The following is a 17,454-nucleotide window of genomic DNA, read 5'->3' as shown; positions in this document are numbered from 1 at the left end:
AGCTGGGCGTGGTGGCAGGTGCTTGTAGTCCCAGCTACTCGGGAGGCTGAGGCAGGAGAATGGCGTAAACCCCAGAGGCGGAGCTTGCAGTGAGCTGAGATCCGGCCACTGCACTCCAGCCCGGGTGACAGAGTGAGACTCCTTCTCAAAAAAAAAAAAAAAAGAAAGAAAGAAAGTAAAACCAGGTTGGGCGCAGTGGCTCATGCCTGTAATCCCAGCAATTTGGGAGGCTGAGGTGGGCAGATAACTTGAGGCCAGCAGTTCAAGACCAGCCTGGCCAACGTGGTGAAACCTCGTCTCTACTAAAAATACAAAATTAGCCACGTCTAGTGGCAGGCACCTGTAATCCCAGCTACAAGTAGGCTGAAGTGGGAAAATTGCTTGACAAGGAGGTGGAAGTGGCAGTGAACCGAGATCATGCCACTGCACTCTAGCAAAGAAAGAACGTAAAACTAGATGTTTTTCAGCAATTAATTCATGAAATCAACACATTAATTTTTTATTTAAAAACTCTTTGAATGATTAGGATTGAAAATACCTTATCTGGTACAAATTTCCATCCAAGTTTGAATTCTTACTAATCTTTCTTAAGAAGTTATTGAAAGAAGCCTTTTCTAGGACGTTAGGTATTGAAAAATTTCAAATAAATCAAAACAAAAAGGAGAAAAAGTAAACAGAAATAAACAACTCTTCAGGAGCAATTGTAGTATATGTTACACATATGTATTTAAAACACACACACAGGCTCAGTAGGTACCTCGTTTTCTGTCACTTGCTCCAAGTTATATTCCAGGTAATTGGTCAGAGGGATTAAAAGTGCTGGGAGACAGTGAATGTTTAATCTCCTCACACTTGCCTTTCTGTAAAACTGCAGCCTATTCCTGTTCTGTAACCTCTAAAACTCACCAGCAATTTACTGATGCAGCCAATTAGACAAAGGAGGCGAGATTTCGGAAGCCCTTTCAGAGGGATCAGTCATTCTTGGACCTACAACACAACGAACCCAACCGCTGAGCTTCTCGGTGAGAACATTGGCGGCTGTCTTCTAGCTTAGAGCTTAGTGGAATTCCTTTCACATTCTGAAATGACTAGTTCATTTGAACTAGTTCATTGTCATCCAGAAACATGTGGCCAGGCCATCACGCAATCTTGCCTCTTTTCCCCAATTCTCATTTCTTTTTCTTTTCTTTTCTTTTTTTTTTTTTTTTTTTTTTGAGATGGTGTCTCGCTCTGTCGCCCAGGTTGGAGTGCAGTGGCGTGATCTCTGCTCACTGTAAGCTCCACCTCCTGGGCCCACGCCATTCTCCTGCCTCAGCCTCCCGAGTAGCTGGGACCACAGGTACCCGCCACCGCACCTGGCTAATTTTTTGTATTTTTAGTACAGGCAGGGTTTCACCGTGTTAGTCAGGATGGTGGCGATCTCCTGACCTTGTGATCTGCCCACTCGGCCTCCCAAAATGCTGGGATTAAAGGCGTGAGCCACCGCGCCCAGCCCCAATTCTCATTTCTCTCTGGTTACTTCTAAAGGACAGGTTTCATCCCATTGGGATTTCCACTGGCAAGACCCCCATTGTTTTTTTTTTTTTTTTTTTTTTTTTTTTTTTTTTTTTTTTGAGACGGAGTCTTGCTCTGTCGCCCAGGCTGGAGTGCAGTGGCCGGATCTCAGCTCACCGCAACCTCCGTCTCCCAGGTTCACGCCATTCTCCTGCCTCAGCCTCCCGAGTAGCTGGGACCACAGGCGCCCGCCACCTCGCCCGGCTAATTTTTTTGTATTTTTAGTAGAGACGGGGTTTCACCGTTTTAGCCAGGATGGTCTCAATCTCCTGACCTCGTGATCCGCCCGTCTCGGCCTCCCAAAGTGCTGGGATTACAGGCTTGAGCCACCGCGCCCGGCCCCAGGACCCCCCATTGTTAAAACAGATCCTTTCACAATGTCTAGAGTTCAAAAGTAGCATGGTAGTTAGTGTGAAGGATGAAAGTTGCATCTATTTAAATTGAGATAGATTTAGAGAGAGTTGCAAATGGTCATTAGTAAACATGCAGGATTAACAACTACTCAATAATGATGTTTCCTTACATTTTCATTTTTAATAATATCCTGATTCCTTGCTATGTTTTGGTCTGTTTATTAAAACATTACCTATAAAATGCTTAAGTCCCAAAGAATTTCTAGAAGGCAAGAAGCATGAAGCATTAGCTTATTATATCAAGACCGTTAATTAATTTTTTTCTTTTTTCTTTTTTTTTTTTTTTTTAGATCTGAGCACTGAGGTTCCTAGGTGATAGATAATGCTACTGGCCAGCACAGAATCTCATCTGAAGCTGACAGAGGAACTATTTGTGGATAGGCAATTCCTTTCTGCTGTAAGAATCAGTGAGTGAAGGAAAGAGATTCATGTGCAGTTTCACTGGCTTAAGGTACTTTTCTGATATAACAGAATTTTTGGGCCAAAGTGCCTGCTCAGGATTCATTTTCATGGCTGTGTTTCATAACAACTATCTACTACCTTTTACTGATTCCAGTAAAATAAGGGACATAATTAATTTAAAAAAAATAAAAAGAAAGGAACAAAAATCTTGACATTTTGATCAAGATTCTGGTTGAATCTTGTAACAAAAATGGCCATGGATGATTTTTTAAGTAAGCATATTTTCAAGGCTTTGTTTGCTTTTAAATCAAGTTTTGTAAGAACGCAACAGCAATGCGTGATTACAAATCTGCTAGTTAGTTTTCTCTTTGTCAGTCACTAGAAGACAAAAATTAAAGCTCATGAAATTTTGCATCATATCAAATTTGCTCATTTAAATTAATGAGAAATATCTATGTAATATTTATACTAGAGGTTGCTTAAACTTTCAAGGCACCTTTAGAATGTGATAATTTGGAAGTTGGTTGATTAATGTGCTCATTTGACAGCTTCAGTTTTTTTAAAGAAATTTAAGTAATTAGATTTGCTGTTATATTAAGATATATTAATACTTTCAAGTAGGGCTCTGGGGGGTGCCTTATTTAAGCACACTCCCAAAAAGTGCAACAAACTAAGCATGACACTACAGGTTAGTACAAATTAGGCGGTATTATCAACCCCATTCTCTATAATCTTCTTATGGTGTGTAAAAAAATCCACATGCCTTCAAAACTTAGATCTCCAAACTTCATATGACTAAAGCAAAACATCAAAAAAGTTGATATGAAAAAGAGATCAGCAGAAAGGAATTCACACTGGTAAATTATCTTTTTGGTGGTTGTTTTTGTTTGCTTGTGAAAAAATGAAAACTCAGTATTGGTTGCAGTTAAGCTCACTTCAGGATTATATGCCCTGGAAGAATTTTGAAGATTAACTTTTTTTTTTTTTTTTTTTTTTTTTTTTTTTTTTTAAAGATCTTTTACAGTCCTTTCAAAATTGCCTGGGAAAAGAAAATAAATGCAGGTGATGTGCTGATCCAATTTCCCCACTCCGTTGAGAACTTTTGAAAATTATACTATTCAAAAACAGTTTTCCATCAAAAGAATTTTGAACAAATTTGAGCATTCAATCACATATGAAAACAAGAGGCCACGTGGTGCTAGATTGGAATCCCTCTTCATCGGGGTTTGTTTGAAGTACTTGGGGGAAAAACGAGGGAAAGAAACTACATTTGGTTTAGAACAGCCAGCACTAGTGGGCACTTCTCACTCCATGTGGGTGATTCTTCCACCCTCACAGTGCGCCCCCAGCAGAGTATCAAAACCATGAGAAGGAGCAGTTTTGAAGACAGAAGGCCTGGATTCCAAGATCGGCTTATGACTGACAAGCTGGTCTCCTTGGGCAGGATAATGAAGCTTCAGTTTTTCCACCTATAAAGTGGAGATGATGATCGTGGTCGCTGCCCTCACAGAGTGGTTTTAAGGCTACATTCAGATAATTCATGGAGAACATTTAGCAGAATGTCTGGCCCATGGGAATAACTCAATAAATGCTATTAACTATTACAGAGGTAACATGGCAAAACAAATTGAATCGTGTTACTGGCTGAGGAGAGAAGCCAGAGCTAGCAAAAATGATTGGCAATGTATCTTGTGAAGCACAGGAACACTTTGCCTTCAGAGAGTTTTCAGCTGAAAAGTTATAGGTAGCTATTTCACACCAGGAAGGGGGAAAGGGAGCTGAACAAAAAAGTCAGGGTGTAAAGAGAAGAGGTGGTCTGCAGAAAATAGAAATAAGAGTAGAGGCTAAGAGGCAGCATAGAAGAGTAGAAATTCTTTGGAATTAGAAAGTTCGAGGCCCATTTACCATTTCTGTCCATTATTAGTTGCATGGCCCTTGTCATGCGGTCTGTTGTTTCTTATGCTTAGTTCCTCATTCATATACCTTGTTACTAAAGGTTACTTTGAAGGCTTGCCCTGATATCCTAATGAAAAGCCACATAATGTGTCTAAATGTAGCACCTGAAAGTACTCTACAGAGAGTAGCTCTTACTGTGAGGTGTGATACCCAGCCACAAGAGTGTCCACAATGATGGAACAGGATGGAAAAAATGGTTCAGGGAATGTATTGACAAAATAAATAAATGCGAACACATGCCACAGCACCATTGCCAAATTAGGAATTAGGAAAGTTGGAAACTGTTTAAAACTTTGTGAGAATGGCCAGGTGTAGTGACTCATGTCTGTAACCCCAGCACTTTAGGAGGCTGAGGCAGGAGGATTGCTTGAGCCAAGCAGTTTGAGGCTGCAGTCAGCTATGATCACACCACTGTACTCTGGCCTGTGGGACAGAGTGAGGCACAGAAAAAGTCAACTTTCTGAGAGAACACCTGGAATTCCCTGGTGGAAAGGAAAAGTAATTTACTACACTGAATGTCACAAATGTCTTAAAAATATAGATTAATGGAACGTAATAGCCAGTAGAGATTGTGTCAGAGAGTGACTGGCTGTTCTGCACACTTAATGCCTCTGGACGCCTTGGTAAAGATGGTGGAGCCTCCATCAGCCTGGGCCCCTGAATGACTACAAGGAACAGCCTCCCCAACTCCTACTCCCACATTGTACAGCTGGACTTCATGTAAGTGAAAATAAACTTACATTATGTTAAGCCACTAAAATGTGAGATTATAATAATTGGATAGGTCTCTAAGTGGCACCCAAATTTTTTCTCTAAGCTTTTTCTTTCTAATTTTTGGTAGAATTTAATATGTAATCCACTTTCTTCCCCATAGAAATATTTTAAATTTTGACTCTTTTTTTTTGTAAAATATAAATAAGGAAAATTGTTCTTGGCATTTAATTAATTCTATTTATGGAAATAGCTTCATCCTCAAGGAAATTATAAGGAAATCAGTAACAAAGCAACAGTATGGGGTGTCTATGATTTTAGGATATTAAAGGGCCATTGTCAGTGAGAAATGAGATAATATGATGAATCCATGTTCATTCAGACATCTCTGTCCCAACTAAAAACTCAACACAGGGGGTACTAAAGAAAATGAACAAACAAAAGTATGAATCAGTGTTCGATTTTACATAATATTTTCAAATATATTTTTAGTGTACTATTTCAAAACAAAAAAAAACCTTATTTTTTCCCTCATCATAAAAGAAATGCATCTTTTAAAAATACTCAGATAATACACAAAGTTTTTTTAAGTCAAAATTATAATCTCACCTCCCAGAGGCAACTCCATTGTTAATAGGAGATACTTATTTTCCTCAAACCTCAGTGACCCCAGGCAATCTCAATCAGTTTATTCTGCCAAGGTGATAAGAGGAAAATAACACAACATTGTTTGCTTATTTGATTATCTAGGAGTATGAGTTATGCGTGCTTCCTTTGGCTTACTGTATACACATTTCTTTTGTACACTTTTTTAAAATATTTATCTTATTGGTTTTTAAAAGTTCTAAACAGAATACACATGTTAATCCTTTGAAATAAATTAATCTTATTACTTATTTATTTATTTATTTATTTATTTATTTATTTATTTTAGAGTCAGGCTCTCTCTCTCTGTCTCCCAGGCTGGAGTGCAGTGGCAATTTCATAGCTCACTGTAGCCTCGACCCCCCCAACCCCAAGCAATCATCCCACTTCAGCCTCCTAAGTAGCTGAGACTACAGGCATGAGCCACCAATTTTTAAAAATTTTTGTAGAGAAAGGGTCTCCCTATGTTGCACAGGCTGGTCTCTAACTTCTTCTCAAGCAATCCTCCTGCTTCAGCCTCCCAAAGTGCTGGGATTACAGGCATGAGCCACCACACCCAGCTGAAATAAATTCAGACAATCTTCCTTGATAGAGCATTTTTCACCTTGGAAAAATAGTAATAACATGTGCATAAGTATTAGAAATATCATGCATGTAGGTATTCTCTCACAGCAGGTACCTGGGCATTTGTTTTGTTGGTTTTTTTTTTGAGACAGAGTCATGCTATGTTGCCCGGGCTGGAGTACAGTGGAGCATGATGTTGGCTCACCACAACCGCTGCCTCCGGGGTTCAAGCAATTCTCCTGCCTCAGCCTCCCAAGAAGCTGGGATTACAGGTGCCTGCCACCACACCCAACTAATTTTTGTATTTTTAATAGAAACAGCATTTTGCCATGTTGGCTAGGCTGGTCTTGAACTCCTGACCTCAAGTGATCCACCTGCCTCAGCCTCTCAAATTGCTGAGATTACAGGCATGAGCCACCATACCCGGCCCAATACTTAACAGAGAAAATCTCACTAAAATTTTGACATGATGGATATGTTAACTAATTTGATTGTTATAATCATTAAACAATTATGTGTATGGAATCACATTGTATACCTTGAATACATACAATCTCTAATTGTCAATTAAATGTTTTTAAATTTTTAAAAATTGTTCATAATTGTCAAGGGAAGGACCATAGGTTCAAGCTTTTGCTAATTGACCCATGCTGTGCATATGAGATGCATTTTTTTATTCTTAATACTTTTAAATAATGTTTAAAATTTTTGTAATCAATCTGGTGATAAAATATTTTAGTCTATCTCACTTGAAGACTTTATGTTCTGAAACACAAGAAAGTATAAAAATCACAGTAATAATCACTTCTTTACCTTTACCTGTACTTCATAAATCTCAGATGACTTTATCCTATTATTAAAGTTGGTTTAATATATTAATGTTATAATAATAGTAGTGCATATATATAGTTACTTTTTTAATAGATGGGAAAGATGAAATTTGAGATGTTACATGACTTTTCTGGAATCATGGTTAATAACAACAATTAATGATATTTAAGATTAATTATGCCTTTATGATGCAATAAATCTGGTCCATCATACTTTATGTCATTGAGTCATAACAACCACATTATACAGATGAGAAAAGTGAAGCTCAGTGGTGGAATGACTTTTCCAAGGTCACAGTGCGAGGGTGGAGTCATGACTTCAACCCTGGCAGATTCTAGAATCTGCTCATTTAAGCAGCACTGATTAACCCCACTGGAAGAGGGGCAAATCAGTATTACCTATAGAACCAGAACCAAGGCCTAGGAATCAACACCAAACACACACTTGGAACTTTGTTCTTTGCCTGGTCTTATCACAGGGGCATCTTAAAAGAGCCTCTCCAAGCAGCTCTAAGGCTAGGGTGGGACTTCTAAGGCTAGGCAGTGGAGGAAAGAATGGCATGGTTCACTGGTCAGCCTTTTCTCAATTACAAGCAATTTTAACTTTCCCTCAAATCTGTAATTATAGGATGATTGCAAACTCAATATATAGATTGCTGATTTTGAAGCATGCATGTACACAATTCTGACAATAACTGACAAAAATGTAAAAGGTATACCTTAAAAATGTTTTAAAATGCACTTCTTAATTTTTGTGCAAGGAGATCTTCAAACATGATTCTAAGCATAGAAGGCTTCAGGAAAAAGAGACTCTGCACATAAGTGTGTGTAGATGAAAGCTGTCTTTCCTTTTAAACTCTGTTGCCTAAAACATCCATTTGTGTTGCAAAAATAAATACAGACATGACAGAGAAGCATTGGCAGGGAACTCTCTCATATTTAGTGAATCCTGAAAACACTGTCCCCACTCCAAACTAGTGATTGAGTTCTTGTTTTCCCACCCCCAAGTTTAGATGCTGGAGGTAGTGTTTTTTGTTTTTTTCTTTTCTTTTCTTTTTCTTTTCCTTTATTCTGACTGGAAGAAAAACACATTACCTGATTGCTCTTCATTGAGACTCGCCTCTGACTGAGATATATTCTGGATGATATAGGCTAGGCTTTCCCAGAGGCAGTGGAATGCCCTAGATAGCCACTCATAGTCCCTTAATTTTATTTGAATTTTGAGCTGGAAGGCAACTTAGAAGGAATTGAAATCTAACAGCCTTTACCCTCTTTTTATTCAAACAGATAAGGAAACTATGGTCCACAGAGGTTGAAAACTTGCCCAAAACACACATTTCATTGCAGTGAATCTCAGATCTGAGATTCCAACTGATATGGTTTGGCTCTGTGTCCCCACTCAAATCTCATCTTGAATTGTGATCCTCATAATCCTCTTGTGTCTGGGGAGAGACATGGTGGGAGGTGATTGGATCATGGGGGCAGTTTTCTTCATGCTGTTCTTGTGATAGTGAATGAACTCCATGAAATCTGATGGTTTTATAAGTGTTGGACACTTCCTCCTTCACATACTCTCTCTCCTGCTGCCATGTTAGACGTGCCTACTTCCCCTTCTACCATGATTGTAAGTTTCCTGAGGCCTCCCCAGACATGCAGAACTGTGAGTCAATTAAACCTCTTTCCTTTATAAATTACCCAGTCTCAGGGAAGTAAGTTCTTTGTAGCAGTGTGAAAATGAACTGATACACAAACTCAGCTCTTAACTTGCCTTTTTGTTCTTCCACAATAAAATTCAAGCTGCCCAGTGCCCAGGCAGAGTCTCCATACTGCTAACATCTAGAAAAGAAAGGATGAAAGTGGGTGAAAGGTCAAGTCTTCTGAGATTTAGCTAGACAGAGAGGCAGCACCTAGCTACCTGATGTTGTCTTATACATCCCCCCATTGGTCTGGAGCTGCAGATGTACAGATTCTATTAATTTACCAGTTCAAGAACAAACAAGTCTTTGCCAGTGTAGAAAAGAGGCTTATGGTAACCCAAGCACATCTTCTAGAAAACAACAAAAGCCATATCTGGCGGAGCACCATCCATAGTGCAACCCGGTGCATCTGAGGTCTTATGCCCAAAATGAATGTAAACTAGGGCTGAGGTTGGGGGCAACTTCTGGGCATCTTACCCAACAGAAAAATCAGGAGCAATTGGAAACAGGGTGGGGGAAGGGTGCGTGCTTTTGTTGTTTTGTTTTTATTTTGTTTTTTCCTCTTTTCAAAGGGTCAAAAGCCAACAATCTGACACTTGTAAAAGTGTCAGCCCAAAGCGGGAAGGCTCCTTGGATGACAGGATAGCTCACCCAGAAGCTCAGCATGTATCAGAAACCGAGATTCAACACCACGCTTTCTTTCTCTTCCTTCCAACAGCCTCTGTTGCTCGTGGCAGATTTAATGGTGTGATTTACAGCACTGAGAGACCTTTGTCAGGGCCAGTAAAATGACAAACAATAAATATATGGAGCAGTATGTTAACAGCCTCCACACAATACCTTGTCAGTTACAGCTTGATAGCGATACATTTTAATTTTGTCTTTCATAAAAATCTTGGCATGTATGCCTCATTTGAACACAGGCTTCCAAGTCAAGTGTGTCATCCAAGCATGCAGTTTATCACCCTCTATATTTTCTGTCCTTTTCATTTAATGTCATTCCTATGGCAACAGACATCGCCCTGGAAATCATTTTCAAAACAGCTTATTTGTTGAAAGGGATTGGGTGAGGCTAAAATATGTGTTTGGCTGGGAAGAATGTCAGAGTGTGAATATGGCTTAGTTACATTAATCATATTCTTTGAGGACTTTGTGTAATCAGATACTTGAAGGAGGCGTATTGTGGGGTGGAATTTGACAACCCACCCCTCCCCCAGCTTTTTATGGTTTTGCATTTCATAAGGATAAAAATAAGAGAGGCAAACTTGCAGTTCACTCCATGGAAAAAGATCTACGCTTGTTTCTAACATGGCACAGTATGTCCATTTAGGGAATAGGATTGGTGGATTGTAGCCCTAATAATACTGAACCGCCGTTACTATGAAGCTGATTATGTGAACCTGAATTTATTCATTCAACATATCTTTAATGAGCATCTAGTTTGAAATGAATATTGCCTGAGAAAAGAGTGGTGAAAAAAATAGGCAAAACCTCTGCTCCCATGGAGTTTTACAGATTTTATTATTTATTTATTTATTTATTTATCCATTCATTCATTATTATTGTCATTTTTAGAGACGAAGTCTTACTCTGTCGGCCAGGTTGGAATGTCACAGAGCAAGCATAGCTCACTGCAGCCTCAAACTCCTGAGCTCAGGGCAAGCCTCCTGCCTAAGTCTCCTGAGTAGCTGGAACTACAGGTGTGTTCCACCACCTAGTTCAGGACAGATTTTAAATAAGCAAACTAATACATTGTTCAAGCTGGGTTCTCCAGTAACAGGATCTGACACGGGGGTTCTTGTGAAGATGTTTTATTGAAGACCCAATAAACAAGTTGTATGGGGGGCTTGTAAGCTGGTGTAGAGAGCAGAACCAGACAGAGGAAGAGGTCAAGCAAAGTTGAGTCTAGCCGCTGTCTGATCTCAGCAGGAGCTATGGAGTGCAAATGGCCCCACCAAGCTGACCCACCTCGGGACATTGTACGAGTGAGTCATTGGTTGTACGCTACCTTGTGGTGTGTGCCATCACAGCCTCCTAGGCATCCCTTGGTGAGGCAGCTTCTATTGACCAAGAGTAATGCTTGGAAGAAAGGTGCAGATGTTGGCCATTGGCCATCAAAACTCATGTCGGCTGGGGAGTGGGCATGCCAGCTGGACAAGGGAGTCAGGGCACCTAGTTCCTACTACATGCATACATGCAGTATTTTAAATCAGGAATAATGCTATGAATAAAATAAAAGACAGTGGTCAATAGTAGGTGGACATGTCATGAAATGCTTTTCTAAAGAGAGAATATCGAAACTGAAGCCAGCCATATGAAGATCTGGGGCAACTGTTAAAGCAGATGAAACAAAAGTCCAAATAACCTATGAGTGGGCTCTTTCAAAGGATGGCAAGCTCAGGATATTTGAGGAACAGAAAGTAGGCTCAGGTGGTTAAAGTGCCATGAGCAATGGATGGGGTGATAGAGGAGAAAGTCAAAGAAACAAGTTAGGAACAGATTATATAGCATATAGAAGGCCATGAGAAGCGCATTGTATTTTATTGTAAGGTCTGTAGAGAGCTCACTATACTCTTAAGCCAGCCAGCATCACATACTGGAATCTAGAAATTAAACCACCTGCCCACATTCAGCTCCTCCTACTCTGCTAAGTGCCCTGAGAAGCAGAAGTCGTGAGTATGTGTCGCAGGCACAAGATCCTCCCTGCTTCAGTGAGGAGATAGGTCTTGCTAGATGGAAACTCACAAAGGAAGCAGTACTTCCATGAATATGAATATCAGCTACACATCTGACTGTCCATGGCTTAAGAAAATACCCGATTATTGGTTCACACTGCAGCCCACTAAAGTTTTTTTTTTTTTTTTTGAGATGGAGTATCACTCTGTCGCCCAGGCTGGAGTGCAGTGGTGTGATCTTGGCTCACTGCAAACTCCACCTCCCGCGTTCACGCCATTCTCCTGCCTCAGCCTCCTGAGTAGCTGGGGCTACAGGCACCCGCCACCACACCCGGCTAATTTTTTGTATTTTTAGTAGAGACGCGGTTTCACCGTGTTAGCCAGGATGATCGCTAAAGCTTTCTTGACCTATATTATGAATGACTGGATGACATGCAGCTTTGACGGAAATCTCAAGCCTTTTCATCATGCATTATTCCTATATTTGGTATTTCAGGAACACACTTTCACCAAATTAGAACATAATGCAGTCTTTGACAAAGGCTACATTCTGCATAATAGATAGCCTTATAGAGCCTCACTACCCAAACTGTGGTCTGCAGACCTTGACCATAGGCATGACCATGACATGGGAGGTTAGGAAAGCAGAACAACACACTCTGCCCCAGACCTATCCAACCAGAATCTTCATTTGACAAGGTCCCCCCAGGTGATTTGTATGTCCATTAAAGTTTGATAAGCTCTGATGCAGAACATTGTTTCTACAGGAAAATGTGTCCTGAGATACAATAACTCACCGATTAACAAAACAAATACTTGAGACATACAACCAAGGTGTAAACTGGCCTCTACCAAAAATATTTAAAAGTTGAACATTATAATATAATTTTAAAAGAACAAAACATGTAAATCCTTTTCACAGCACTGTCAATTGCGTGGACACCAGGAAGGTGCTTGGGAGTCCAAGATAATTCAGGAGAGACCCTCAATATAAACAGATTTGAAGGGCAAGGTGCAGGGGCTCATGCCTGTAATCCCAGGATTTTGGAAGTCCAAGGCAGTTGAATCACATGAGGCCAGGAGTTCAAGACCAGCCTGACCAACATGGCACAACATTGTCTCTACTGAAAATAATAATAATAATAATAATAATAATAATAATAATAATAAACAAAATTAGCCAGGTGTGGAGTTGCACACCTGTAATCTCAGGTACTTGGGAGGCTGAGGCAGGAGAACTGCTTGAACCTGGGAGGAGGAGGTTGCAGTGAGCCGAGATCACACCACTGCACTTCAGCCTGGGGAACAGAGAAAGACTCTGTCTCAAAAATAAATAAATAAAGAGACTTGAAGAAGAAAGCAGTAAGGAATATAGCGCTGATGGATGGTTTCACAGAAAAGGAGAAATCAGCATTAGTCAAAGTGTGTCTTAAAATATTATTCCTAGAAAGTACAAGAACAGTCACTTTTCAAAAGAAGACATATATGTGGCCAATGTGCCTGTGAACAAAGCTCAAGATCACTGATCATTAGAGAAATGCAACTCAAAACCACAATGAGATACCATCTCACACAAGTCAGAATGGCTTCTTAAAAAGTTAAAAAAAAAAAAAAAAAAAAAAAAAAAAAAAAAAAACAGATGCTGACAAGGTTGCCAAGTAAGCGGAATGCTTATACACCATTGGTGGGAGTATAAATTAATTCAACCTTTGTGGAAAGCAGTGTGGGTGATTCCTTAAAGAGCTAAAAACATAATTACCAGTTGACCCAGCAATCCCATTACTGGGTATATACCCAAAGAAATGTAAATCATTCTACCCTAAAGACACATGCCTGCATATGTTCATTGCGGCACTGTTTACAATAGCAAAGACATAGAATCAACCTAAATGGCCAGTGACAGATTGGATTAAAAAATGTGGTACATGTACACTATGGAATACTATGTAGCCATAAAAAAGAATGAGCTCACATCCTTTGCAGGAACATGGATGGAGTGCAGCCTATTATCTTTAGTAAACTAACATAGGAACAGAAAACCAAATACCTTGTGTTCTCACTTACAAGTGGGAGCTAAATGATGAGAACAAATGAGCAAAAGGAAGGAACAACAGACACTGGGGCCTACTTGAGGGTGGAGAGTGGGAGGAAGGAGAGGATCAGAAAACATAACTGTTGAGTGCTAGGCTCAGTACCTGGTGACAAAATAATCTGTATGGCAAACACCCATGACTTGAGTTTACGTATGTAACAAACCTGTACATGTACCCCTGAACCTAAAGGAAAAGTTTTAAAAAAATAGTAATAAAAATATATATACTGCTATGAGGCAAGACTTCCAGAATGGTGGGAATCCAAAAGTCTCCTTCTTTATAAAAGCAATGAGAATACTGTCAAAATTGTTAAAATCAGTAGTTTTAAGACCTCTGGAACTTAATCAAAGGCTTACAACAATCCAAGGAGTATTTATCCAAAGAAATACTAGTTCTACAAAATGCTAATAGATATTACCCCAAAGATGATACCATAGTAAAATTAGGAGCATTGGATTAAACAAAGTTACAGGTTTCTTTTCTGTAGGATCCTTTAGAGCCTTTAGTACACTAAATATTCATTGCATAGTCTGCAATTTTTTTCCAAACTTAATTGACCACAGATCCCTTTTATTGTGAGATATTCTATGGATCTATGTACTGAGAAATACACTTTGGAACATACTAGGTGAGACTTTGAGGTTAGATCTATGGAAAGATGAAGAGTTCTAGACACTGGAAGGAGTAAACATAATGAAAGGCAGGCATGAGAGTCCCCTGGAAACCTGGATATTTTTCTGGAATGTGGTTAGGAGAGAAGCTGGTTAAGAAGAACAGTGGTCAAATGTTGGAGTCTTTGCAGGTTAAACAGAATGATTCAGAAGAACAGTTTCTTAAAACAAGTTACACTCAGCTAGGCATGGTGGCTCACATCTGTAATTCTAGCACTTTGGGAGGCTGAAGCAGGAGGATTGTTCTAGGCCAGGAGTTTGAAACCAGTCTGGACAACATAGTGAGACCCTATCTCTACAAGAAAATTTTTAAAAAATTAAATATTAGCCGACTGTGGTGGCATGCCTGTAGTCCCAGCTACTAAGGAGGCTGAGGCAGGGGTGGGGAGTGGGGGAGGGCTCATTTGAGTCCAGAAGTTCAAGGCTGCAGTGAGCCATGATCATGCCACTGCACTCCAGCCTGAGCAACAGAGCGACACCCTGTCTCAAAAAAGCAAAAACAAATAAACAAAAAAAGTTACACAAAGCACACACCATAAAATAAAAGACTGACTAATTTGATGTCATTAAGATTTAAATTTCCATAGAACAAAAAAGTTCTGTTCAACCGAGTGAAAAGACAACCCATAGCCTATGAGAAGGTATTTGCAAAACACAAACAGCAAGGAGACTATGCAGAACGCACAAAGAGCAAAGGGTACTAACTGGTGATAAACAGAGAAAGAAACTGAAATAATCAATAGATATGCAAACCGATGCTCAACTTCCAGAATGATCAGGAAGTACAAATCAAGTTAAAACTATAATGAATTTAATAAAAATTCTAATCTCTACCACTACCAAGTGCTCATAAAGAAACTGAGCACGCAACTCTCATATATTCTGAGAGGGCTTCACAAACTTTTTACTCACATTTCTGACACCAAAAATATGAGTAGATCTTCCTCACACCAACCAGTATGCCAACTCTCTGGACATCAACCGGGTATCCTACAATTCAGGTCAATTCTGACACTACCTGGAGCTAGCATCAGATTTCCCCAATTTGAGGGCTCAGTTCCACAAGACCACCCTCACTTCAGATGCCAGTCTCAAATATTGAGTACTCAGGGTAGCTACACTTCAGTTCAACCTTGCAACAAAGCTAGGGGTTGCCATAACCTCTTCCCTTCAGGTATAGTAACTTGCAAGAGTGGCTCACAGAACTCAAGGAAGCACTTGACTTATCATTACCAGTTTGTTACAACTGTTACTGATAACATAATTGTTACCAGTGTGTTCCTGTTACAACACAGGAACAGCCAAATGAAAGAGCTGCAAAGGGAATGTATGGGTGGGGAAGGGTGCATGGAGCTTCCATGTAGTCTCTGAGGTTACCACCCTGAGTAACCTCAACACCTGAATGTGTTCACCACCCCTGAATCTCTCTGAACCCCTTTGTATAGGGGTCTCTTATGGAGATTCCATTACAGAATCAAGATTTATTAAATCATTGGCCATTGGTGATTATCTGTGTCTCTAGCCCCTGCCTCCTCCCTGGAGGTCAGGAGGTGAGGATGAAAGTGCTACACCTCTAATCATGGTTAGGTCTTCTGGAGATCAACCCTCAACCTAAAGCTATGTAAGGTCCACCAGCCACCCCAGTCATTTAACTGGCACTCAAAGACACTCATCACTCAAGAGATTTCCAAGCCTTTTTAGAACTGTGTGTCAGGAACAAGGCACCAAGACCAATGTTTTAAAATTATATCATGGGATAAACTGATACAGGTTGAATATCCCTTATTTGAAATCACTGGGACCAGAACTGTTGGGATTTTGGATTTTTTTTTGGGGGGGGGGGGATTTTCAAATGTTTGCATTATATTTTCCAGTTGAGCATTCAAAATACAAAAGCCCAAAATGTTAAATGTATCAATGAGCATTTCTTTGTATCAATGAGCATTTCTCTTGAGCATCGAAACTTTCAAGACGTTTTGAATTTTGGAGCACTTCTGATTTCAGATTTTTGGATTTGGAGTGCTCAATCTGTATAAACATTTTGGAGGGCAATTTGAAAAAGTTTAGAAAATTTGGAGATGTGTGTACACCCTAGAGAAACTCCTACTCATGTGCACAAGGAAATAAGTTAAAGAATGTTACAGCACCGTTTGTGGAAACAACCTAAATGGCAATTAATAGAATAGATGAATATATCGTTGTTTAGTCATATAATGAAATATTATATAGTAGTTAAATAAATTGAGGCTATATGACTCAACATTGATAAGTCTATAAAACACATAAAGTGTGATACCAATTACAATAAAATTTTCTAAAGCGCAAAATTATATTGAATATTGCTTATAGGAGCCTTTACAGATGCTAACAGTATGAAAACAGGCATGGAAGTAATGCATACAAATTCAACATGACGGTAACCTCTAGAGAGGAAGAGAGGGGAATGGGAATGAATAGGGATACACAGAAGCTTCAACTATCTGCAAACAGAAGAAATATCTGAAGCAAGTATATTTTTAAATGTTTAAATTCGACCTAGATATGTATGGATAAATAGGTGGTTACAATATTATTCTCTCTTTTTTCTGTACAAAATACTTTCATTTTCTTTCTTTCTTTTTTTTTTTTTTTTGTGTGGCAGGGTCTCACATTGTCACCCAGGCTGGAGTGCAGTGGCCAGTGGCACAATCTCGGCTCACTGCCACTTGGCTTCTCGCAGGCTCAAGCGATATCCTGCCTCAGACCCCTGAGTAGCTGTTACTACAGGAATGCCACCACGCTTGGCTAATCTTATTTTTATTTATTTTTTATTTTTTATTTTTAGTAGAGACAGGGTTTCACCATGTTGCCCAGGCTGGTCTCCAACTCCTGAGCTCAAGCGATTCACCCACCTCAGTCTCCCAAATTGCTGGGATTACATGCATGAGCCACTGCGCCCAGCCTGTACCTCATATTTTCTATTTTAAGACAACTCCGAGCAAAGATGCACTCTTTTTATTTTTATTTTTTTGTAGAGACAGGGTCTCACCTTGTTGCACAGGCTGATCTCAAACTCGCAGGCTTACATGATCCACCCACTTCAGCCTCCCAAAGTTCTGGGATTATAGGCATGAGCCACTGCACCCAGTCAAGATGTACTCTTGAATAAGGAATCATTTTTAGTTCTTGAACAGAGAAGAGAAATGTCTGGAAGACTGGGAGAAACACTTCTTGCATGTGCGGCGAGGAAAGAATCACCACTGT

This window comes from Rhinopithecus roxellana, chromosome 20, assembly GCF_007565055.1.
Source record: "Rhinopithecus roxellana isolate Shanxi Qingling chromosome 20, ASM756505v1, whole genome shotgun sequence".
Taxonomy (NCBI): domain Eukaryota; kingdom Metazoa; phylum Chordata; class Mammalia; order Primates; family Cercopithecidae; genus Rhinopithecus; species Rhinopithecus roxellana.
This window is presented reverse-complemented; position numbering follows the sequence as displayed.